The following is a 25,739-nucleotide window of genomic DNA, read 5'->3' on the forward strand; positions in this document are numbered from 1 at the left end:
CTGGGCTAGACAATCTGGACCCTTTCTTTCTAAAATTAGCCACCGAAATTGTCGCAACCCCTATTACTAGCCTGTTCAACCTCTCTTTCGTAATGTCTGAGATCCCCAGAGATTGGAAAGCTGCCGCGGTCATCCCCCTCTTCAAAGGGGGTGACACTCTAGATCCAAACTGTTGTAGACCTATATCCATCCTGCCCTGCCTTTCGAAAATATTTGAAAGCCAAGTTAACAAACAGATCACCGACCATTTCGAATCCCACCGTACCTTCGCCGCTATGCAATCCCGTTTCCGAGCTGGTCATGGGTGCACCTCAGCCATGCTCAAGGTCCTAAACGATATTATAAACATGATCGATAAAAGACAGTACTGCGCAGCCGTCTTCATTGACCTGGCTAAGGCTTTCGACTCTGTCAACCACCGCATTCTTATTGGCAGACTAAATAGCCTTGGTTTCTCTAATGACTGCCTCGCCTGGTTCACCAACTACTTCTCAGATAGAGTTCAATGAGTCAAATCGGAGGGCCTGTTGTCTGGACCTCTGGCCGTGTCTATGTGGGTGCCACAGGGTTAAATTCTCGGGCCGACTATATTCTCTGTGTATATCAATGATGTTGCTCTTGCTGCTGGTGACGCTCGGATCCACCTCTATGCGGACGACACCATTTTGTATACATATGGCCCTTCATTGGACACTGTGTTAACAAACCTCCAAACGAGCTTCAACGCCATACAACACTCCTTCCGTAGCCTTCAACTGCTCTTAAACACTAGCAAAACTAAATGCATGCTCTTCAACCGAACGCTGCTTGCACCCGCCCACCCGACTAGAATCACTACTCTCGGCGGGTCTGACCTAGAGTATGTGGACAACTACAAATACCTAGGTGTCTGGTTAGACTGTAAACTCTCCTTCCAGACTCACATTAAGCATCTCCAATCAAAAGTTAGATCTAGAATCGGCTTCCTATTTCGCAACAAAGCCTCCTTCACTCATGCTGCCAAACATGCCCTCGTAAAACTGACTATCCTACCGATCCTTGACTTCGGCGATGTCATTTACAAAATAGCCTCCAACACTCTACTCAGCAAATTGGATGTAGTCTATCACAGTGCCATCCGTTTTGTCACCAAAGCCACATATACTACCCACCATTGTGACCTGTACGCTCTTGTTGGCTGGCCCTCACTACATATTCGTCGCCAAACCCACTGGCTCCAGGTCATCTATAAATCACTGCTAGGCAAATCCCCGTCTTATCTTAGCTCACTGGTCACCATAGCAACACCCACCCGTAGTCTGCGCTCCAGCAGGTATATCTCACTGGTCATCCCCAAAGCCAACACCACCTTTGGCCGCCATTCCTTCCAGTTCTCTGCTGCCAATGACTGGAACGAACTGCAAAAATCTCTGAAGCTGGAGACTCTTATCTCCCTCACTAACTTTAAGCGTCAGTTGTCAGAGCAGCTTACCGATCACTGCACCTGTACACAGCCTTTCTGAAATCAGCCCACCCAACTACCTCATCCCCATATTGTTATTTATTTTGCTAATTTGCACCCCAGTATCTCTATTTGCACATCATCTTTTGCACATCTATCATTCCAGTGTTAATATGAAATTGTAACTATTTTGCACTATGGCCTATTTATTGCCTTACCTCCATAACTACATTCGCACACACTGTATATATATTTTCTGTTGTATTTTTGACTTTATGTTTTGTTTACCCCATATGTAACTCTGTGTTGTTGTTTTTATCGCACTGCTTTGCTTTATCTTGGCCAGGTCGCAGTTGTAAATGAGAACTTGTTCTCAACTGGCTTACCACAAGACACAAGACTTGGGCAAAGACCCTGCAGGAGAGGATATGCTGCACAGCGCCTTCGTTTGGGTAGAGTAGTTGAATGAAAAGTGCATCCTTCCTCCTGCATCAGGTAATCATTGATTATGATTACGATTATCATTGACACATGATTGGACAGGTGAATGCAAGGGCACCATCAGATGGCTTTTACTTTTCCCATAATTTATAATGAGTAAGGAAGGAATGATGCACTTTTAAAGAATTGTAACCCACTGGGCGGAGCCCTAGCCCATATGGGAAATTGTACAGGTAAACAATTTGGCAAAAATAAAATCCATCTAGGAAGTAAATAAATAAAAGAACAAAGACAGGTTGAGGTGAGGTGCTGACTAACAGAAGATAATCTATACAAATAAAAAATAAGTTGCATAGTCATCTCTACTTGCTGTGGATCCGCTCTACATGTCAAATCAATCAAATGTTATTTGTCACATGCTTAAACAACAGGTGTAGACTAACAGTGAAATGCTTACTTACGGGGCCTTTTCCAACAATGCAGAGTTATAGATAAAGAAATAGTGACGAGGAATAAATGCACAGTGAATAACGAATAACAGTTGATTGTTCGTGCAGAGTAAACACAGAATAATTGAGGTAATCAGGCATTTTATTTCAATCATCGTTATTCCAACATTACTGTATTGATTTATTAGGAATGCACATTATTCAGGGCCTCATCAAAATATAGACTAGTGAACAGCGGTAATAATAATAATAACGAATATATATCATTTAGCAGACGCTTTTATCCAAAGCGACTTACAGTCATGCGTGCATACATTTTACGCACAGGTGGTCCCGGGACCACTATCCATTGCGTTGCAAGCGCCATACAAAATCGTGCAAGTTGAAGAAAGTGTTCCACACATAAATAATATCATCAGACAGAGACAAACTGTTCATTCATGAAATACTTTTAAAAAACAGACCAGTGAAACTTGAAGTAAACTCAATTCAATGTCTATTCCACGTCGGTTGAACCAGTGTTCTTCGCTCAATAAATAGCTTGGGACATCTGCATACCATCTACATGACATCCGCAATTTGTTCCTTACAAACACACTGCAAACCCTAGACATCTTGCCATTGAGATGCAACAGGTACGTCCGGTGTAATACAACAAGTGGAAGGGCATACATCCAAATGGCCAAGCTCTGGAGTTCATCATCAAGACATTTAATCTCATGTTGTTCATTCAATAAGTTCCTACAAAACGGGGGGGGGGGGGACAACAAAAGAGGGGTCTTGTAAATGGATCACTGTCATTTAAAACAATTGACAGGCCATAGCGTTGGCCTTAAATGCACAATTTCACACATATTTTGCCTTTTGCTATGCACACAAAATGTCCTAAAAATCCTGAGTGACTTTAGCCACCATGCTAACGCTAATAACACTCACATCATCTGAATCCACTTGGAAGACTGATGTTCCATTGCTACTGGTGACGCTTTCTGGGTTGGCGGCAATGGAGCGGTCGTCATCCTGAAGCTGCAGGAAAGAGAAGCGATACGTTGGCGCCCTGTAGGGGGCGGAGCAGAGCCACAAGGCATGTCAATATTTAGGATCAGAACGGAAGCAGGCATTTGAATGTGCACTTTTACCTGAGCAGTGTGTGTGATTGGATGTGTGTGTGTTTGTGTGCGTATGTGTATGTGCATGCTTGTGCGCATAAACGTGTGTGTGGCTCACCTATTTCCATAGACCATTCTCCTTACAGTATAGACAGCAGTGGCAACAGCCACCAGAATGACAATCCCTACTCCAACGCAAACCACGATCAACACCATCTTCTCTCTCTGAAATACAGAGATAGCATTATCGTATTTCTGGTCATAATATTCTAAACGCTCAAAAGCTTTATCATTTGACGCATTGCATCATCTAATATGTGGGGCTGTATTTTCTGATGCAGAAGTACCCAGAGGGTGTGTAGGCTTTTGTTCCAGCACATCGCTGACACAACTGATTCAACTCATCAACCAGTTATCAAGCCATTGATTGATTGAATCAGGTGTGCTAGTACTGAGCTGGAACAAAACCCAGCTCACAATGTGTGTCAATGTGAGATTGAAGAACACTGTTACATTATGCAGAGGTAAGACACACCTTTCACACAATGAGCAATAACAAAAGCACACACACTCAAAGGAGACCCACACACGCAGATACACACGTACACTCACACGCACACACAGGTCACACTCACCGGGGTTTCAGAGTATGGGCTGGCAGTGGGCGGCTGACTGGAGTTCCCACAATGCCTGTTGACTGTTTCCTCTCTACGCAGGGGAGTGAAACCTCCCTCACACCTATCACTGGGAACCTTACGGTACCTACACATGGAGACCACATGGTAAACTGTGTGCGTGTGTTTGGGTTTACTATCCTTGTGGGGAGCACATTTCGCCGGTCCCCACAAGGAAAAAGGTTATTTTAGGCTTAGGGGTTAAGTTTAGGGTTAGGGTTACAATTAGGGTTAGGGGTTAGGGTTAGGAGTTAGGGTTAGTGTTAGATTAAGTGTTAGGGTCAGGGAAAATAAGATTTTGAATGGGAATCAATTGTTTGGTCCCCACAAGGATAGTAAAACAAAAGTGTGTGTCATAATTACCCTGATGTCCTAAGCTCCTCCTCCTCTCCGTTTAGACACACCTCCAGGGCGTGGTCTGCAGTGTCCAGTTGTCTCATACACTCTGAGCTGTTCTCATGGCGATAGTAACCATAGTCACTGTTTGTAAGGAGAGACACGTTAGGCCATTTCAACCACAGACACAGTACAGATGCCTTATTGGCAATGTTATGTTTGACTCTGCCTTTGCCTCAAAGGCACAATTACAGAAAAAAGCTATTTTGACTAGAAATGAAGTAACCGGGCGCAACTTTGGTTTTAGAAGTGGGGGGGCCATCACTTATTATTATAAATTTTTTATCCAGTCGGATAAACACTCCAAAGAGCCCACCCGACCGCTCGGAGGCGTCCGCATGGTCCTAGAGCACACTGTTGCCTCATTCCAATTATAACATTGAGTATGGGGACACAAATGCAATTTCTGAATGTGGGAGGGAAAGTCCGTCCCCGTCCCCAGTGAAAGTTGCGCCCCTGGAAGTAACAGATTGTGCCTTTAAATGGACAACTCTCAACTTCTGGTTTCCCTTATCTGAATGTGTCCCTGACTACTGGGAGAGAATGAAAATCATGGTTGAATTTATTAGGGCACAACAAAGCATTTTTTTTTACAACAGACAATGAAAACGATTGTTTCCTAAGTTCAGGTAGCCCCTTTCTGTTTCAGTTTGTTTTCTTCTGGTTACTATTGAATACGACCCAGCAGTGTTATGACCCTCCAGGACCATAACTGAATAGCCTTGTCAGTTTAGACTGGACCCCTGACAGTGTTTCTTACCATAGGTAGTCCTCTCTGGTGCAGGGGCAGGGGCTTTTTCGCCTGCTCACTACGTAGTCCCGTCCATTCCTGCAGATGGACAGCTTCCTCAGCCTCCTGAAGATCTCCTTGTAGCCCAAGACACACCCTTCTGTGGCCGAGTCCCCACCCTCTGTGGCATGGGCCAACCACTGAACATAGTCCTGGTTACCACCTATAGGAAACCAACGTTAACCAATAGAGAGAGACTAGCGAGACATGCCAATTTGAGTATGTATCGAAATCAGTGTTTCAATCCCGGTCCCAGTGACCCACAGGGGTGCACACCAGAGAAGGCTGGTGGAAGGAACTATAGGAGGGCGAGCTCATTGTAGTGGCTGGAATGGAATAAAGGAACAGTATCAAACATATGGAAACCACATATTTGACGTCGCTCTCTGGGTATTCTCACAATAGAAAGCTAGCTACTGTTTCAATCCTTGTGAAATGTCTGTTGTTGGTTTAATGATTATGATCCTTGGGGATATTACATTTGACAACAAACAAATAAGCTTGTGACTCACAGGGGGAATCTCAATCGTCTTTCCTTGATTCCTCATGACCCCTCTCCTCACCTCCTTCTCAAAAAGCATTGGAGGAGAAGATCCAAGGTTCCTCCCCTCAGACATTCTCTTCCACTGAGTTTTGACAAGGAGATGAGTAGACACAGGATACAAGGAATCAAGGAAATACAATTGAGATTCACCCACACTCTCTGGTGATGAGACTCTGGAAGTCAATGGTGACCACCACCCACATGGGCTGGTCATCGTCCTCGGGCCGGTAACCCCACACGCTGATGTTCATGGTCTTGGTGCCCGGCTCGGACGTCAGGCCAGCGAAGAAGATGGGCTGCTCTGTGAAGTTGTACACCTTCCAACACTGGCCCTCATCTGTGGAGAACCTGGGGTGATGCACAATCACATACAGGGTCGTATTCATTAGTGCACACTGTCACAAAATGCTTTGCAACTGAAAACTAAAACGAGCCTTTCTTATTGGACAGAGTTAAGGTTGTTTTCTTTCGTTTGGTGCCTAATGAATACGACCCTGTATAAACATCTCAATGTGAACGTGCAAGCACACACACATGAATTAGACAGAATTGGACTGCTTATAGACACGTTCACAGCCACAACTTCATAGGGAGAGAAGAGTGGATAAACACAGACACACACAAAATACTCATAGGATGTCGCTTGCATGCCATGGGTGGGGGTGTGAATACAAAGCAACTTATTTACACCCAATATTTCTACACCCCAACGACTGTGTGTGTGTGTGTGCATGCGTGTGTGTGGTGTTCAGTACTTGATGGTGTTGATTTGGCCGTCCCTGGGGTGGGCCTCCACAGCCACGACGAGCCCCCCAGAGTCCAGGATGCTGTAGTGATGGGCCCCCCTCAGCGCACCCCTCCACTTGTACCCCCCGTCGTTCGACACGTACACATCAGGCCGTGCTGACGAGATGGAGTCCCCCACACTGCCTGGGAGGTCAAAGGGCAGAGGGCCGAGGTCATAGAAAGGTCACACACATTCTGGGACAGCTAGAGGGTGGGGGCTGTGTCCGAAAATATGTTTTATCTGTCAGTCATCCGGTCCCAAATGTCTCCCTACCCCTCCCTTTAGCCCTAACCCTCCAATGTTGACCTGAAGGGTCTGGATAGGGATAGCCAGTGTAGTGGTGTATCTTTCACCATATTGATTCCACATAACTGATCTGCAAAGATTGAAGGGTAAGGGAACAATTTGGGACTCGGGCATATACAGTGCTGTGAAAAAGTATTTGCCCCCTTTCTAATTTTTTCTACTTTTGCATATTTGTGATACTGAATGTTATCAGATCTTCAACCAAAACCTAATATTAGATAAAGGGAACATAAGTGAACAAATAACACAACAATTACATATTTATTTAATAAAGAAAGTTATGCAACACCCAATTCCCCTGTGTGAAAAAGTAATTGCCCCCTTACACTCAATAACTGGTTGTGCCACCTTTAGCTGCAATGACTCCAACCAAATGCTTCCTGTAGTTGTTGATCAGTCTCTCACGTCGCTGTGGAGGAATTTTGGCCCACTCTTCCATGCAGAACTGCTTTAACTCAGTGACGTGTGGGTTTTCAAGCATGAACTGCTTGTTTCAAGTCCTGCCAGAACATCTCAATTGGGATTAGGTCTGGACTTTGACTAGGCCATTCCAAAACATCAAATTTGTTGCTTTTTAGCAATTTTCCTGTAGACTTGATTGTGTGTTTTGGATCATTGTCTTGCTGCATAACCCAGCTGCGCTTCAGCTTCAGCTCACAGATGGATGGTCTGACATTCTCCTGTAGAATTCTCTGATACAGAGCAGAATTCATGGTTCCTTCTATTAAGGCAAGTCGTCCAGGTCCTGAGGCAGCAAAGCATCCCCAAACCATCACACCACCACCACCATGCTTGACCTTTGGTATGATGTTCTTACTGTGGAATGCAGAGTTTGGTTTTCGCCAGGCATTGCTGGAACCATGTCGTCCAAAAAGTTTTGAATCATCTGTCCATAGAAGTCTTGATGATCATCCAGGTGCTTTTTGGCAAACGTGAGTCAACTTTTTGGACAAGATGGGTCCCATTATGCCTGGCGAAAACCAAACACTGCATTCCACAGTAAGAACATCATACCAAAGGTCAAGCATGATATCTAATATTAGGTTTTGGTTGAAGATCTGATAACATTCAGTATCACAAATATGCAAAAGTAGAGAAATTTAGAAAGGGGGCAAATACTTTTTCATAGCACTGTATAGTGCACTATATATAGGATCAGCCATTTTGTAGTGGTGACCGAATTATTACGGGGGGGAAAGAATTTCCTGTATAGTCCAATCAAGATTCCCTACAATGCAAAATGTTGTGCGCAACATCATGTACACTACGGTAATACAGAAGTATCACAATGCAACGTGTCTTTGATATGTATGATTGACAGTTTGGTTACCGTGGGCGATGACAAGGCCAACGGCGGTGGGGTCAGAGAGAGGCAGCATGGGAGTTATGCCGTTGTATTGACTGTGTTCGCCGTGGATGTGCAGGTTACACTGTCACACACACACACACACACACAAGAATGCCATTGTTCACACTCATATAATAAGCATCAACACACCCACGACTTGATGGTATTTTCATTGTCAGAGGAGGGAATTAAGTTAGTTCTCACATCATTTCTTGAATCCTCGCCACACTCAACATTCTGGGGCTTGTTGAGGAGTTTCCACTCACCCCCTCGGTTAAATGAAATGACTGTCCGAATGCGGCCATCTGTCAAAAACAATAGTCATTATCATATTACTGGAACTAAAAAAGACATGCATTCATGGTTGAAAACCCACCAACAAACTAGAAAAAACACAGAGGTCAGTTCCCAAGATTCATCCTTAAAACCCGCCTACAAACTGTGAAAAACACAGAGGTCAGTTCTCAAGATTCATCCTTAAAACCTGCCTACAAACTGGGAAAAACACAGAGGTCAGTTCCCAAGATTCATACTCAAAACCCGCCTACAAACTGTGAAAAACACAGAGGTCAGTTCTCAAGATTCATCCTTAAAACCCGCCTACAAACTGGGAGAAACACAGAGGTCAGTTCCCAAGATTCATCCTTAAAACCCTACAAACTGGGAAAAACACAGAGGTCAGTTCCCAAGATTCATCCTTAAATCCCGCCTACAAACTGGGAAGACACAGTGGTCAGTTCCCAAGATTCATCCTTAAAACCCACCTACAAACTGCGAGAAACACAGAGATAAATTCCCAAGATTCATCCGTAAAACCAGCCTACAAACTAGGAAAAACACAAGGTCAGTTCCCAAGATTCATCCTTAAAACCCGCCTACAGACTGGGAAAAACGCAGAGATGAGTTCCCAAGATTCATCCTTAAAACCCACCTACAAACTGGGAAAAACACAGAGTTCAGTTCCCAAGATTCATCCTTAAAACCCGCCTACGAACTGGGAAAAACACAGAGGTCAGTTCCCAAGATTCATACTCAAAACCCGCCTACAAACTGTGAAAAACACAGAGGTCAGTTCTCAAGATTCATCCTTAAAACCCGCCTACAAACTGGGAGAAACACAGAGGTCAGTTCCCAAGATTCATCCTTAAAACCCTACAAACTGGGAAAAACACAGAGGTCAGTTCCCAAGATTCATCCTTAAATCCCGCCTACAAACTGGGAAGACACAGTGGTCAGTTCCCAAGATTCATCCTTAAAACCCACCTACAAACTGCGAGAAACACAGAGATAAATTCCCAAGATTCATCCGTAAAACCAGCCTACAAACTAGGAAAAACACAAGGTCAGTTCCCAAGATTCATCCTTAAAACCCGCCTACAGACTGGGAAAAACGCAGAGATGAGTTCCCAAGATTCATCCTTAAAACCTGCCTACAAACTAGGAAAAACACAGAGGTCAGTTCCCAAGATTCATCCTGAATAGAAATACAGTTGCCATGGTGATATTCATTAGTGCACACCGTAGCAAAACTTTTTGCAACCGAAAACAAAAACAAGCATTTCTTAAGTTCATGCATCAATCAATCAAATGTACAGTACCAGTCAAAAGTTTGGACACACCTACTCATTCAAGGGTTTTTCTTTAATTTTACTATTTTTTACATTGTAGAATAATAGTGAAGACATCAAAACTATGAAATAACACATATGGAATCATGTAGTAACCAAAAAAGTGTTAAACAAATCAAAATATATTTTATATTTGTGATTCTTCAAAGTAGCCACCCTTTGCCTTGATGACAGCTTTGCACACTCTTGGCATTCTCTCAACCCACTTCATGAGGTAATCACCTGTAATGCATTTCAATTAACAGGTGTGCCTTGTTAAAAGTTAATTTGTGGAATTTCTTTCCTTCTTAATGCGTTTGAGCCAATCAGTTGTGTTGTGACAAGGTAGGGTTGGTATACAGAAGATAGCCCTATGTGGTAAAAGACCAAGTCCATATTATGGCAAGAACAGCTCAAATAAGCAAAGAGAAACGACAGTCCATCATTACTTTAAGACATGAAGGTCAGTAAATCTGGAACATTTCAAGAACTTTTAAAGTTTCTTCAAGTGCAGTCGCAAAAACCATCAAGCGCTATGATGAAACTGGCTCTCATGAGGACCACCACAGGAAAGGAAGATCCAGAGTTACCTCTGCTGCAGAGGATAAGTTCATTAGAGTTAAATGCACCTCAAATTGCAGCCCAAATAAATGCTTCACAGAGTTCAAGTAACAGACACATCTCAACATCAACTGTTCAGAGGAGAAAGCGTGAATCAGGCTAATTCATCGAATTGCTGCAAAGAAACCACTACTAAAGGACACCAATAAGAAGAAGAGACTTGCTTGGGCCAAGAAACACGAGCAATGGACATAAGACTGGTGGAAATCTATCCTTTGGTCTGATGATTCCAAGTTTGAGATTTTTTGTTCCAACCGCCGTGTCTTTGTGAGACGCAGAGTAGGTGAACGGATTATCTCTGCATGTGTGGTTCCCACCGTGAAGCATGGAGGAGGAGGTGTAATGGTGTGGTGGTGCTTTGCTGGTGACACTGTCAGTGATTTATTTAGAATTCAAGGCACACTTAACCAGCATGGCTACCACAGCATTCTGCAGCGATACGCCATTCCATCTGGTTTGCGCTTAGTGGGACTATCATTTGTTTTTCAACAGGACAATGACCCAACACACCTCCAGGCTGTGTAAGGGCTATTTGACCAATAAGGAGAGTGATGGAGAGCTGCATCAGATGACCTGGCCTCGACAATCACCCGACCTTAACCCAATTGAGATGGTTTGGGATGAGTGTGACCGCAGAGTGAAGGAAAAGCAGCCAACAAGTGCTCAGCATATGTGGGAACTCCTTCAAGACTGTTGGAAAGCATTCCAGGTGAAGCTGGTTGAGAGAATGCCAAGAGTGTGCAAAGCTGTCATCAAGGCAAAGGGTGGATACTTTGAAGAATCTAAAATCTAAAATATATTTTGTTTAATTTAATTAATTTAATTAATTTATTATAAAATGTGTTTAACACTGTTTTGGTTACTACATGATTCCATATGTGTTATTTCATGGTTTTGATGTCTTCACTATTATTCTACAACGTAGAAAATAGTAAAAATAAAGAAAAACCCTTGAATGAGTAGGTGTGTCCAAACTTTTGACTGGTACTGTATTTATAAAGCCCTTTTTACATCAGCAGTTGTCACAAAGTGCTTATACAGAAACCCAGCCTAAAATCCCAAAGAGCAAGCATTGCAGATGTAGAAGCACGGTGGCTAGGAAAAACTCCCTAGAAAGGCTGGAACCTAGGAAGAAACCTAGAGAGGAACCAGGCTCTGAGGGGTAGCTAGTCCTCTTCTGGCTGTGGCGGGTGGAGATTATAAGACTCCCTCCCCGTTTCGGACTGTTTATGTTCCTAATGAATACGACCCAGATTGTGTTGATGCGTAGTTGCGTACCCTCCTCCAGTACGTTGGTGAGGTAGACTCCTCTCATGGAGGTGACATTGGTGAAGTCGCTCTTCCCTTCCCCACCAAACAGGTGGCGCTCCAGAGACTTAGAGTACACGATGCCCCGGTCATCTGACGTGTACACCGTCCCAAAGTAGCTTTCCTCTGGAGAATAGAAGAGAGTGGAGTATGGTAGAATATAATAAAAAGTCAATATAATTAAACATTATTATATAGTAGGAATGGTCATTTATCATCTACTCTATCCTGACCCCATGAGACAACACACACACACACACACATATACACGGATGGTAGAAATACAGTGTCTTCTGTAGGCATGGGAACAAACCCAACTGCGCTGACACAGCCCTCTATGAGTCGGCATAGCAATAAGGGGCTGTCAACATCAATAAATGGTGTGAAGAACACTCCTGACATCAAAGATGTAGAAACAACTTAGGTCAGGACTTAGTGGTAAATAGTATGCATATGACCTTCTGGCCTTAAAATCCCCTTGTAACATGTGCTGCTGTGTGTGCGTGTGTTTGTGTGTGTGTGTACCCTGATGCCCAGAGCTGTGTCAGCTGTCCTTCTAGCCTAGCCAGGTGTCTGTCTACCTCTTCCCCCTCTCAGATAAAACCCCTCTCTGTTCCTTCTTATCTGCTCCATTCATCTGAATGGGACAAAAGCCTCGGGCCTCTACCCGTACACGCTTACTGTATACACTGACCCAGGTTAGACACACACACACACACACACACACACACACACACACACACACACACACACACACACACACACACACACACACACACACACACACACAGCCTGTATGATTGGATTAATTGTCAGCAATACTAAGAACTTGTGAAACCAGTCTTTCCTCTTTCTCTTTAACACACTCAAGCTTTTCCATTGCAGCAAGAAGGGTTAGCAGGGCTGAGACAGACATAGCAGGGTTAGGGTTAGTAGTGCTGAGACAGCCATAGCAGGGTTAGGGTTAGGGTTAGCAGGGCTAAGACAGCCATAGCACGGTTAGGGTTAGCAGGGCTGAGACAGCCATAGCAGGGTTAGGGTTAGCAGGGCTGAGACAGCCATAGCAGTGTTAGGGTTAGCAGGGCTGAGACAGCCATAGCAGGGTTAGGGTTAGCAGGGCTGAGACAGCCATAGCAGGGTTAGGGTTAGCAGGGCTGAGACAGCCATAGCAGGGTTAGGGTTAGCTGGGCTAAAACAGCCATAGCAGGGTTAGGGTTAGCAGGGCTGAGACAGCCATAGCAGGGTTAGGGTTAGCAGGGCTGAGACAGCCATAGCAGGGTTAGGGTTAGGGTTAGCAGGGCTGAGACAACCATAGCAGGGTTAGGGTTAGGGTTAGCAGGGCTGAGACAACCATAGCAGGGTTAGGGTTAGGGTTAGCAGGGCTGAGACAACCATAGCAGGGTTAGGGTTAGCAGGGCTAAGACAGCCATAGCAGGGTTAGGGTTAGGGTTAGCAGGGCTAAGACAGCCATAGCAGGGTTAGGGTTAGGGTTAGCAGGGCTGAGACAACCATAGCAGGGTTAGGGTTAGGGTTAGCAGGGCTGAGACAGCCATAGAGCTAGATGAGATAGATGTACAATTTCAGACACGATCAGTGCTGAGCAAAATACATGAGTAAACTTAAAAGTAAACTTGAATGTTTAATCTAAAGACGGATCCATGTGGCTCATATGTCCTATGTCTGTATTTGAAAAGCATGTGTGAGTGTATGAGTTAGAATGTGAGAGAGAGAGAGAGAGAGAGAGAGAGAGAGAGAGAGAGAGAGAGAGAGAGAGAGAGAGAGAGAGAGAGAAAGAGAGAGAGAGAGAGAGAGAGAGAGAGAGAGAGACTAGAGTGTGTGAGTGTGACAGAGTATGTGTAAGGTGTGTGTGTGAGTGAGCTGTGATGAAGTTCCCTCCTTTCCCCCAGAGTACCTCCCGGATTGTCCACATGCATGAAGATCATATCCTCATCCCCACACATATATATACAGGTGAGAAAATTAATCATTAAGGCATGTGTGCAACTGTTGGAGTCATTGTAATGCCTCCCCCCAATTAGGTGTGTGTGTGTGTGTGTGTGTGTGTGTGTGTGTGTGTGTGTGTGTGTGTGTGTGTGTGTGTGTGTGTGTGTGTGTGTGTGTGTGTGTGTGTGTGTGTGTGTGTGTGTGTGTGTGTGTGTGTGTGTGTGTGTGTGTGTGTGTGTGTGTGTGTGTGTGTGTGTGTGTGTGTGTGTGTGTGTGTGTGTGTGTGTGTGTGTGTGTGTGTGTGTGTGTGTGTGTGTGTGTGTGTGTGTGTGTGTGTGTGTGTGTGTGTGTGTGTGTGTGTGTGTGTGTGTGTGTAGGGCGGCAGGTAGCTTAGTGGTTAAGAGCATTGTGCCAGTAACCGAAAGGTCGCTAGTTCTAATCCCCGAGCCGACTAGGTGAAAAATCTGTCGATGTGCCCTTGAGCAAGGCACTTAACCCTAATTGCTCCTGTAAGTCGCTCTGGATAAGAGCGTCTGCTAAATGACCAATTATTATTATGTGTGTGTGTGTGTGTGTCTGTGTGCTCTCCCATTTCTAAGACATTAATCATCGTGAGAGAATATCTTTGTTTCTGTGTTGTCAGCAAGATACAGTTTGGGAGGGAGTTGAGGGAGAGAGAGGAGAGCAGGGGATGGTGTGTGTGGGTGTGTCTTTGTCTGTGGCAAGACCTGTAGTGTGCATCTGTCGTTACGTTATGTGTTGAAATGGAAAGTTGCCAAACGATTTTCTCCTGATATGTGCAAACGTCTTTCACACCCCTACTTCCTCTTTCAAGAGCTTATAGATAAGACCCTCGGTGACAGTTACTTTATCTTGTAGTTACTTTGTCATAATGTGATTTTTAATCTGTACTATGTCTTGTCAATTGTTGTGACTGATTATTTACCTTGTACAGATATGACAGGGGTTCTTAATGACAAAATGCTGTCACCCTGACCTGGAATTCTTTGAATTTTTTTAATGAAATAGGGTTCAGGATAAGGAGTGAAATAGATATGAGTGTGTGTGTGTGGGGGGGGGGGGGGGGGGAGTACATGGGTATAGGGGTAGGGGGACAGTGGGACAGGGGAAGAGGGAGACAGTAAGACAACAGTACAGAGAAACAGGAGAGATGGACAGGGGTAGAGCTGTTGCGGTCATGAAATTTTGTCAGCCGGTGATTGTCAAGCAAATAACTGCCGGTCTGATTAACATAAACATGTTTGCATCTCCTGGCTTCTACGCATTGCCTACAAGCCACTGATGCAGACCTTTGGAACATCAAGTGCGCACATGCGGCTATTGTGTGTTGAACAGTTAAACAAGAAACTGGTCCTCTTATATGCTTACTTTAGAGTTATTTATGCAACTTTAGTTGTGATATAAACGTTGGGCTATATGTTTAGATTTTTTATATATTCTAAGGCTGCATGATGCGACTCAAATATTGATTTGAAAAATAGTTGCATGAAAGGCATGAGATCTGATTTGTTTCTTGTGCAGGCTGCACACACTTCATCAGTCTCTCATTCACCATTTGACAAGCACTTGATAATATTCTCACCAAGCCTCGAATTTCCCAGCGGCATCCCCCTTGTGTGGCCGTAATGCCCCCTAAAAAATCCACGCCTTTTGTGGCCAAAGTGGTCGTTGTGCCCTTGGGCTGAATATAATAATTATAATTCCCTTCTCCCGGCTGCTGTGCTCCGAAGCACCTCTCAATCACATGGCTCTCAGATATCTCAATTCTTATTAGCCAATGCCCGTCACGTGATCGGGTCCTTCTCACAGGCATTTCAGCTAAGAAGTAGGCTACAAGTGAATGAAGACCCACACATCGGGGACGCAACTCCGAATTCCCAGGCGCATATTGTAGATGTTAGAACTGTCCACATTTAGCCTACTTTTTGTCAGCCAACAAGATGAGTAGGCCTAACGAACAGCAAAAGCACTAGCCTATGTCAATCTACTATCCCCCATAGTACAAATTAATAGAACCACTCGCATCAACAACAAAAAAGTTAAAGCAATGAGGGTGATGCAACAGATCAGAACGTTTAGCTTAAAATGTTAATAAACTATTAGGCTATTTCTTCACATTATAAGCACAGCAATGCGCACACGGCAGTAGGCTATAAGTGCGAATGTTCCAAAATGCAATCAATTAGCGGGAAAACACTGTCCTTGAAAGTGACGGCAAATATGATTATGCATGTAATGCTGTATTATAAAGGTGCATTTTTATGATTAAAATTATCTTCCCCAAACTTGAAACTCACGCGCAGCCTATGTATGCCAGTTAGGCTCTACACCGGTTATAAAGCGGATTAATATGCCACATTTTAAGAAGTTATTTGGCCACTGATACAAACATATAGGCTTATGGGCTAGGCTACATGAGGTGTGCGACTATGATTTAAAAAAAAGCCATGCTCTGTTTCTTGCCTTAAGCTGGGCATCATTCACAAGAGATAATATATAATTCACGAGTGATAGGTTAATATTGTCTCCATCAGACTATTCTTAATTTAATGTTGTCTTTACATACTAAATAATATACACTACCGTTCAAAAGTTTGGGATAACTTAGAAATGTCCTTGTTTTCGAAAGAAAAGCAATTTTTTTGTCCAGAAACAAATAACTTTCTTCTGAAACTCGTCAGTGCACCGGGGCCTCCCACTCCTCTTTCTATTCTGGTTAGAGACAGTTTGCCCTGTTCTGTGAAGGGAGTAGTACACAGCGTTGTACGAGATCTTCAGTTTCTTGGCAATTTCTCGCATGGAATAGCCTTCATTTCTCAGAACAAGAATAGACTGACGAGTTTCAGAAGAAAGTTATTTGTTTCTGGACATTTTGATCCTGTAATCGAACCCACAATTGCTGATGCTCCAGATACTCAACTAGTCTCAAGAAGGCCAGTTTTATTGCTTCTTTAATCCGCACAACAGTTCTCAGCTGTGCTAACATAATTGCAAAAGGGTTTTCTAATGATCAATTAGCCTTTTTAAATGATAAACTTGGATTATAACCGCGATTGATAATAGACAGTACTGTGCAGCCGTCTTCATCGACCTGGCCAAGGCTTTCGACTCTGTCAACCACCGCATTCTTATTGGCAGACTAAATAGCCTTGGTTTCTCAAATGACTGCCTCGCCTGGTTCACCAACTACTTCTCAGATAGAGTTCAGTGTGTCAAATCGGAGGGCCTGTTGTCTGGACCTATGGCAGTCTCTATGGGGGTGCCACAGGGTTAAATTCTTGGGCCGACACTTTTCTCCGTGTATATCAATGATGTCGCTCTTGCTGCTGGTGACTCTCAGATCCACCTCTACGCAGACGACACCATTTTGTATACATCTGGCCCTTCATTGGACACTGTGTTAACAAACCTCCAAACGAGCTTCAATGCCATACAACACTCCTTCAGTAGCCTCCAACTGCTCTTAAACACTAGTAAAACTAAATGCATGCTTTTCAATCGAACGCTGCTGGCACCCGCCCACCCGACTAGAATTACCACTCTCGACGGGTCTGACCTAGAGTATGTGGACAACTACAAATACCTAGGTGTCTGGTTAGACTGTAAACTCTCCTTCCAGACTCACATAAAGAATCTCCAATCCAAAGTTAAATCTAGAATCGGCTTCCTATTTCGCAACAAAGCCTCCTTCACTCATGCTGCCAAACATGCCCTCGTAAAACTGACTATCCTACCGATCCTTGACTTCGGCGATGTCATTTACAAAATAGCCTCCAACACTCTACTCAGCAAATTGGATGTAGTCTATCACAGTGCCATCCGTTTTGTCTCCAAAGCCCCATACACTACCCACCACTGTGACCTGTACGCTCTTGTTGGCTGGTCCTCACTACATGTTCGTCGTCAAACCCACTGGCTCCAGGCCATCTATAAATCACTGCTAGGCAAATCCCCGCCTTATCTTAGCTCATTGGTCACCATAGCAGCACCCACCCGTAGTCTGCGCTCCAGCAGGTATATCTCACTGGTCATTCCCAAAGCCAACACCTCCTTTGGCCGCCATTCCTTCCAGTTCTCTGCTGCCAATGACTGGAACGAATTGCAAAAATCTCTGAAGCTGGAGACACTTATCTCCCTCACTAACTTTAAGCATCAGTTGTCAGAGCACCTTACCGATCACTGCACCTGTACACAGCCCATCTGAAATTAGCCCACCCAACTACCTCATCCCTATATTGTTATTTATTTTGCTCTTTTGCACCCCAGTATCTCTATTTGCACATAATCTCTTGCACATCTAGCATTCCAGTGTTAATACTATTGTAATTATTTTGCACTATAGCCTATTTATTGCCTTACCTCCATAACTTGCTACATTTGCACACACTGTATTTGTATTTTTGACTTTGTTTTTTTTACCCCATATGTAACTCTGTGTTGTTGTTTTTATCGCACTGCTTTGCTTTATCTTGGCCAGGTCGCAGTTGTAAATGAGAACTTGTTCTCAACTGGCTTACCTGGTTAAATAAAGGTGAAATAAAAAAAATAAAAAAATAATTAGCAAACACAACGTGCCATTGGAACACAGGACTGATGTTTGCTGATAATGGGCCTCTGTACGCCTATGTAGATGTTCCATTAAAAATCAGACGTTTCCAGCTACAATAGCCATTTACAACATTAACAATGTCTACACTGTATTTCTGATCAATTTGATGTTATTTTAATGGACAAAACAAGGAAATGTCTAAGTGACCCCAAACTTTTGAGCGGTACTGTATGTCTGAAATTTGTTTTGATTTAGAATGGACCATTATCATGCACCTGTCTCTGAACATGGGCATGGGGGAAAAAATACATGTCATCTATGCACTTAAATAGCGAATGGAGGACGCTTTTCCCGTGGTTCATTTTCATGCCAGTCAGGTAGGCTATACTCCTGTTGTAAAGAGATGCAATGTGATTCATATTAGGAAAGTTAATAAATATAGTAGGCCTAGCCTATAGAAAGCTGATGGGATCCTCCTCTGTTTTCTCACGCAATTGCATAGCCTATAGAAATGTTGCGCAACATGAGCTGATGGGCTCTCATGAAGTGTTTGATTAGATTTTCGATTACATTTGCATTGATGTCAGAGTGATAAGATGGTCAATAGAGTGCTGAGTACCAGCAGTTAGCAATTTTTGTAGGCTACTAATGACCATCAGCAGCATCAGAGCTTGGAGAAACCTAATTACCGTGACTAAATGGTCACTTGGAATTTGACTGCCGTCATGACCTGTGACCACCGGTGACTGGGGACAATATAATGAAGTGAGGGCAGAGGGGACATAGTGGGGTACAGAGGGAAATAATGGACAGACAGACAGACAGACAGACAGACAAGAGCCTGTCCTACCTGCTCGGTGGAGGCGGAGGGAAGCTGGGCCTTGTTGAAGTGGTCCCCTTGGTCTGAGGACACATAGATAACACGTGGGGCTCCCTGGGAGAGAATCACTTAGTCACAACACAGATCTAACCAAGGCTCCCTGGGAGAGAATCACTTAGTCACAACACAGATCTAACCAATCAAGATCCACAATGTGGTGTTGGACTGTTCACTGACTAGACCAATGAAAGGCAGAGTGAGTCTAAATAACACAGAATTTGAGTGATTTTGTGTTTGTAAATTATATTTCGGCTTATATGTTGATACGCGTGTGTGTTTGTTTGTTTGTGTGTGTGTGTGTGTGTGCATGCATGTGTGCGATTGCTTGCATGAGTATGCAGGCTTGCATGTGTGTGTGTGTGTGTGTGTGTGTGCGTGCGTGTGTGTTTGCATCAGTGTGTGTGTCTCACCAGTGTCTCTATGACTGAGGTGAAGAGGAAGCCTCCTACATAGCCGAAGGAGAAGATGCTGTGTATCACGGTGGTGAATGTCTTCCCCAGGTCCTCTGTCCTCTTCAGGAGCAGCTCTCCTCTTCTGTCTGCCTCCACTAACAACACAACACAATAGACCAGCGCCCTATTCATTAGGCACCAAACAGAAGAAAACCCACCGACACAGGGAGGGATATCTGAAGTTGTCGCTAGTTTTTTGGTTTCCAAATGTTTTTGCTACGGTGTGCACTAATGAATACGACCCTGCTCTCACCTGTTCCTTTGGGACTGAAGCTGAAGAAGAGAGTGATGCCGGAGCCCCTGGCAAAATAAGCAGAGAGAGAGAGAGAGAGAGAGAGAGAGAGAGAGACCCGGTCAATATCATATTTATTACATTTCGTTATTATTTATTACATAGGGGCAAATCCTATAACTTACACTCAAGTAATTTTCACTTAGTCTCCCATTGATTGATATCAATGCATGACTAAGTGAAAATTAATCTTTAGTGACTTAACAAATAGGAGTTTCTCACTCCTACCAAACACACTACAGTTGCCACCAGACCTGGGCTAAACATTCCAATTCAGTCAAACAACAGACAACAGACTGTAGACGTGTGTGCTTTCTGATCTCTGTGTGTTTTCTACATTGATGTATTGAAGTCAGTATTTAGATTGACCACGACACACCTCCGCCCTTTGTCTGGGGACGGCTGATCAAATTGAGCTTTGTGGTGTGTGTGTGTGTGTATGTGTGTGTGTGTACCGTTTGTTCTCACCACGTGAAAGATTGTGTTCCCTCGTGAACCTTTGTCCACACAGCCCCAAAATCCAGAGAAAGCCACAGGCCACCCTGTAAGTGAGAAAAGCATATGATAATGTGTATTTATTGCTTCAATATGTCACTTTTTGGGTGACCCAACCAAATGCACATTGAAATGTGAGTTATAGATCTGTCATTCTCATTGAAAGCAAGTCTAAGAAGCGGTAGATCTGTTCTATAGGCACTATTTCTATGCTTCCCGTTCTTACGTTTCGTTTTTGGTCTTTTACTTTCGGTTTTGTACACAAGCTTGAAAATACAATATACAGTGGGGGAAAAAAGTATTTAGTCAGCCACCAATTGTGCAAGTTCTCCCACTTAAAAAGATGAGAGAGGCCTGTAATTTTCATCATAGGTACACGTCAACTATGACAGACAAAATGAGGAAAAAAAATCCAGAAAATCACATTGTAGGATTTTTAATGAATTTATTTGCTAATTATGGTGGAAAATAAGTATTTGGTCAATAACAAAAGTTTCTCAATACTTTGTTATATACCCTTTGTTGGCAATGACACAGGTCAAACGTTTTCTGTAAGTCTTCACAAGGTTTTCACACACTGTTGCTGGTATTTTGGACCATTCCTCCATGCAGATCTCCTCTAGAGCAGTGATGTTTTGGGGCTGTCGCTGGGCAACACGGACTTTCAACTCCCTCCAAAGATTTTCTATAGGGTTGAGATCTGGAGACTCCAGGACCTTGAAATGCTTCTTACGAAGCCACTCCTTCGTTGCCCGGGCGGTGTGTTTGGGATCATTGTCATGCTGAAAGACCCAGCCACGTTTCATCTTCAATGCCCTTGCTGATAGAAGGAGGTTTTCACTCAAAATCTCACGATACATGGCCCCATTCATTCTTTCCTTTACACGGATCAGTCGTCCTGGTCCCTTTGCAGAAAAACAGCCCCAAAGTATGATGTTTTCACTCCCATGCTTCACAGTAGGTATGGTGTTCTTTGGATGCAACTCAGCATTCTTTGTCCTCCAAACACGACGAGTTGAGTTTTTACCAAAAAGTTATATTTTGGTTTCATCTGACCATATGACATTCTCCCAATCCTCTTCTGGATGCACTCTAGCAAACTTCAGACAGGCCTGGACATGTACTGGCTTAAGCAGGGGGACACGTCTAGCACTGCAGGATTTGAGTCCCTGGCGGTGTAGTGTGTTACTGATGGTAGGCTTTGTTACTTTGGTCCCAGCTCTCTGCAGGTCATTCACTAGGTCCCCCCGTGTGGTTCTGGGATTTTTGCTCACCGTTCTTGTGATCATTTAGACCCCACGGGGTGAGATCTTGCGTGGAGCCCCAGATCGAGGGAGATTATCAGTGGTATTGTATGTCTTCCATTTCCTAATAATTGCTCCCACAGTTGATTTCTTCAAACCAAGCTGCTTACCTATTGCAGATTCAGTCTTCCCAGCCTGGTGCAGGTCTACAATTTTGTTTCTGGTGTCCTTTGACAGCTCTTTGGTCTTGGCCATAGTGGAGTTTGGAGTGTGACTGTTTGAGGTTGTGGACAGGTGTCTTTTATACTGATAACAAGTTCAAACAGGTGCCATTAATACAGGTAACGAGTGGAGGACAGAGGAGCCTCTTAAAGAAGAAGTTACAGGTCTGTGAGAGCCAGAAATCTTGCTTGTTTGTAGGTGACCAAATACTTATTTTCCACCATAATTTGCAAATAAATTCATTAAAAATCCTACAATGTGATTTTCTGGATTTTCTTTTCTCAATTTGTCTGTCATAGTTGACGTGTACCTATGATGAAAATTACAGGCCTCTGTCATCTTTTTAAGTGGGAGAACTTGCACAATTGGTGGCTGACTAAATACTTTTTTTCCCCACTGTATTTGGTTATTGAAAATATATTTCACAGCGGTTTAGATGGTACAATGATTATCTACACTATACTTGCTTGTTTTGTCACATAAACTGAAATTAGGCAAACTATTCAAATTTTTTGCAACTAGGAAATGGCGGAGTGATTTCTGCATATTGCACCTTTAAGCTGAGTTAAAGGTGTGTGTGTGTGTGTGTGTGTGTGTGTGTGAGGTGAGGTGAGGTGAGTGTGAACTTAACAGCTGAATTTCATGTGAAAATTCTATACGATCACAAAGAGATAGAGAGCACGTTTGTTTATTTACTCACATCAATGCTGATGACCACTAAGTATTCGGGATTCAGGAAGTGGAAGGTGATTGGCTGGGCCGGGTGAAAGGGCAGCTGGACAGACTTAAAGGACACTCCGGCGTCAGTCGAGGTAAAGATGACGCCACCAGGGTTGTCCAAGACCGGTGTGTCTGCAGTCAGAATCACCTGTCAATCAGAACAAGCACCATCGGTGATGGGAGGTTGCCTGAGGGTGCATCTCAATAGTCTAAACTGGCTTCCTCCCCTTGTCTTCTCTATTGTCTTCATATAATTCACCTCCCCAACCCCAAAATAAAACTATGAGGCCTCATCCTGGGGTGTATTCATTAGACGCCAAGCAGACAAAAACAGTGGAATTTGTCCACTAAGATACGCTTGCTTTCATTGCTGAACATTTTCCGTTGCAAATTGAATACCACCCTGTTGTGGTTGTTTAGGAGGAAAGGGTTTGGTGGTTTTGTTGTTCTCACTGTCTAGTCTTCACACCAGAGTTCTGAGCAACGTGACCACAGTGGCAAGTGGAGGAGAGTGGTGAAACTGAGATGTGGTGCCTCAAGCTGATTGGACAGCAAGAACCAAGACAGCTGATGTGTCTGCACATGCATGCCAGACAGTCACAAACACACACACATATACCCACACACATGCAGACACACACACACAGACTGTCATCAGAATGCTTTCCTCCATGTACACTTGTGATCTGGCAGCTTACCTGCTGAGAGTTCCCTGGTCCAGCCAGAAGTCCAAATTCCTTCCTTATGAAGGTGTTGTTGATGAGATGAGAAACATCATGGAAAGACTTGCCATAGTCTGCACTGAGAGGGGAGGATAACAAGCCAAAATGTCAAAACACTGGCTCAGTTAATCTATTCTACACACAGACTGACACAGACAGACAGACAGACAGACACACAGACAGACAGACACACAGACAGACACAGACAGACGGGCAGACAGAGACAGAAAGACAGACAGACAGACAGACATATAGATACAGACAGACAGATTGCCACCATCCACTAACCTGCGGTACAGTCGTGAAGAACCGCCCTCGAAGAAGGAGTCTAGAGGAGCACTGACTGTAGACAACACCAAGATTACCTGGTGGGACACAAAATAACACTTGGCTAAACATCACCATAACATTTACATTTTAGTCATTTAGCAGACACTCTTATCCAGAGTGACTTACAGGAGCAATTAGGGTTAAGTGCCTTGTTCAAGGGCACAGACAGATTTTTCACCTAGTCGGGGATTAGAACCAGCGACCTTTCGGTTACTGGCACAACGCTCTTAACCACTAAGCTACCTGCCGCCCCACTGTACTATTACCAGTTTATGTACAGTTAGCAATGCCCATTTATGCACCCCTGTCATTACAATCAATCACTCAATCAATCACTCACTTACTCACTCACTCACTCACTCACTCACTCACTCAATCAATCAACCAACCAATTAACCAATCACTCACTCATTCAATCACTCACCCAACCAACCAATCATTCACTCACTCACTCAATCAATCAATCAATCAATCAATCAATCAATCAACCAAATGAAAACATTGTTGTCAAAGCCTTAAATTGTTTCCTCTGTCCTCCTCCTTTTTCCTTCCCTTCGTCTGCATCGATGTGAGCGAACTGGACAGGTGAAAGCAAATTCCCTGTAGGTATCTATCACGTTTCCTCACTGTCAGGTTATCGCAGATGAAAGAGAGGAAAGAGGGAAGGAAGCTACTCCAGCCTATTGAGCTGCACCCGTTTCAGATGCACCCCATGAATGATGATGACAATGATTCTACATCCATCATCCATTAAGTGAGGACCATACTTACTCCTGTCCCGTCTCCAACCCATGTGACAGTAAAACTGGAGCCATCATCACCATGAAACCCTGTCTGAAGGGAGAGAAAGAAAGAGAGAGCGATGGAGAGAGAGAGAGAGAGAGAGAGAGAGAGAGAGAGAGAGAGAGAGAGAGAGAGAGAGAGAGAGTGAAATCGAGAGAGAGACTCATCTTACTCACATACAAGCATAACATCACACCTTCAGAGCTGATTAACCTTATGACAACCCAAGTAGCCCTACCCTCAAAACTATCACACACAAAATCATTAATAAAGCAAGCATTAATCATTAACAAGCAGTAGGCTAATACAACAACAACAAAATCCCTTGCTCACGAACGTTATGATGACATATTATGATAAATTAGCATTTATTTACGCAATTCCAAATTGCAAAAGTAAAATGCGGTGTTGATGCTCTAGCAGTTGATAAAGTAAGTCAAAAACGGCACTGACATCAAATCAAATCAAATTTTATTGGTCACATGCGCCGAATACAACAGGTGCAGACATTACAGTGAAATGCTTACTTACAGCCCTTAACCAACAGTGCATTTATTTTAAACAAAAAAAGTAAGAATAAAACAACAACTAAAAAAGTGTTGAAAATAGCTCTCACCTCGTGTGTATTTTGATCCAACACCCTGTGTTCTAATGGTGTAAGACGGAGTGTACAAGCGGTGAAAGTGGGACTTGGAGAAGCTATGGTATCCCTTTCTGGCCGTGAGAGGACTTTACCGTGGTTCCCAAATTGCTGAGTCCGATGGAAAGACACCGTTCTCCGGTTTCGTTGCTCTTTGCACTGACCCCCCACACCCAGAAGAAGCAAGCATGCCCCACCGAGGACCAAAAGTCTCCAAGTCATTTTGATGTGGTGGGCTAGAAATAATGGTAAAGTCCCAAATCCCACAGTTCTGTCACGTATGACAGGCTAGCATTGCCTTTCGTTTCAGGCGACAAATGACAAGTGTCCTACTTGAAAGGCAGGGGGGCGGAGAGACACATGTTTGACGGGTCATTTACATAACATCTGCTGCCAGCGCGTATTTCAACGTTTGTTTGCCCCCATGCCGCATCCAAGTGATGTCCATACAGATGTAGGCTACAAAACCTCCTTCACATCAGCCACTATAATGCCTTTGCTAAAACTGATAGTAGGCTAAGCCTATAGCAGCATATATAGATTGACTCAATGTTAATGCTAAGCCTATAGCAGCATATACAGGTAAAAGTCAGTAAATTAGAATATTTTGAAAAACTTGATTTA

At 43.7% G+C, this 25,739-nt stretch overlaps 1 pseudogene across 1 annotated transcript; it reads right to left on the reverse strand.

Moving 5' to 3' along the window:
* Positions 1 to 3,047: 3,047 nt before the first annotated feature.
* LOC311139129 (sortilin-like) lies at positions 3,048 to 25,477 on the reverse strand (annotated as a pseudogene). The gene is made up of 21 exons: positions 25,092 to 25,477; positions 24,464 to 24,526; positions 23,651 to 23,727; positions 23,339 to 23,441; positions 22,621 to 22,788; positions 20,428 to 20,501; positions 19,921 to 19,967; positions 19,626 to 19,762; positions 19,186 to 19,269; positions 13,734 to 13,791; positions 11,792 to 11,947; positions 8,490 to 8,590; positions 8,268 to 8,367; positions 6,600 to 6,774; positions 5,999 to 6,192; positions 5,271 to 5,463; positions 4,478 to 4,594; positions 4,076 to 4,202; positions 3,559 to 3,665; positions 3,268 to 3,388; positions 3,048 to 3,072 (listed from the first exon to the last, which is right to left on the reverse strand). The product of its transcript is annotated as a sortilin-like (transcript).
* Between the last annotated feature and the right edge of the window lie 262 nt (positions 25,478 to 25,739).

Source organism: Coregonus lavaretus (assembly GCF_964263955.1).
Source record: "Coregonus lavaretus genome assembly, chromosome: 13".
Classification (NCBI taxonomy): Eukaryota; Metazoa; Chordata; class Actinopteri; order Salmoniformes; family Salmonidae; genus Coregonus; species Coregonus lavaretus.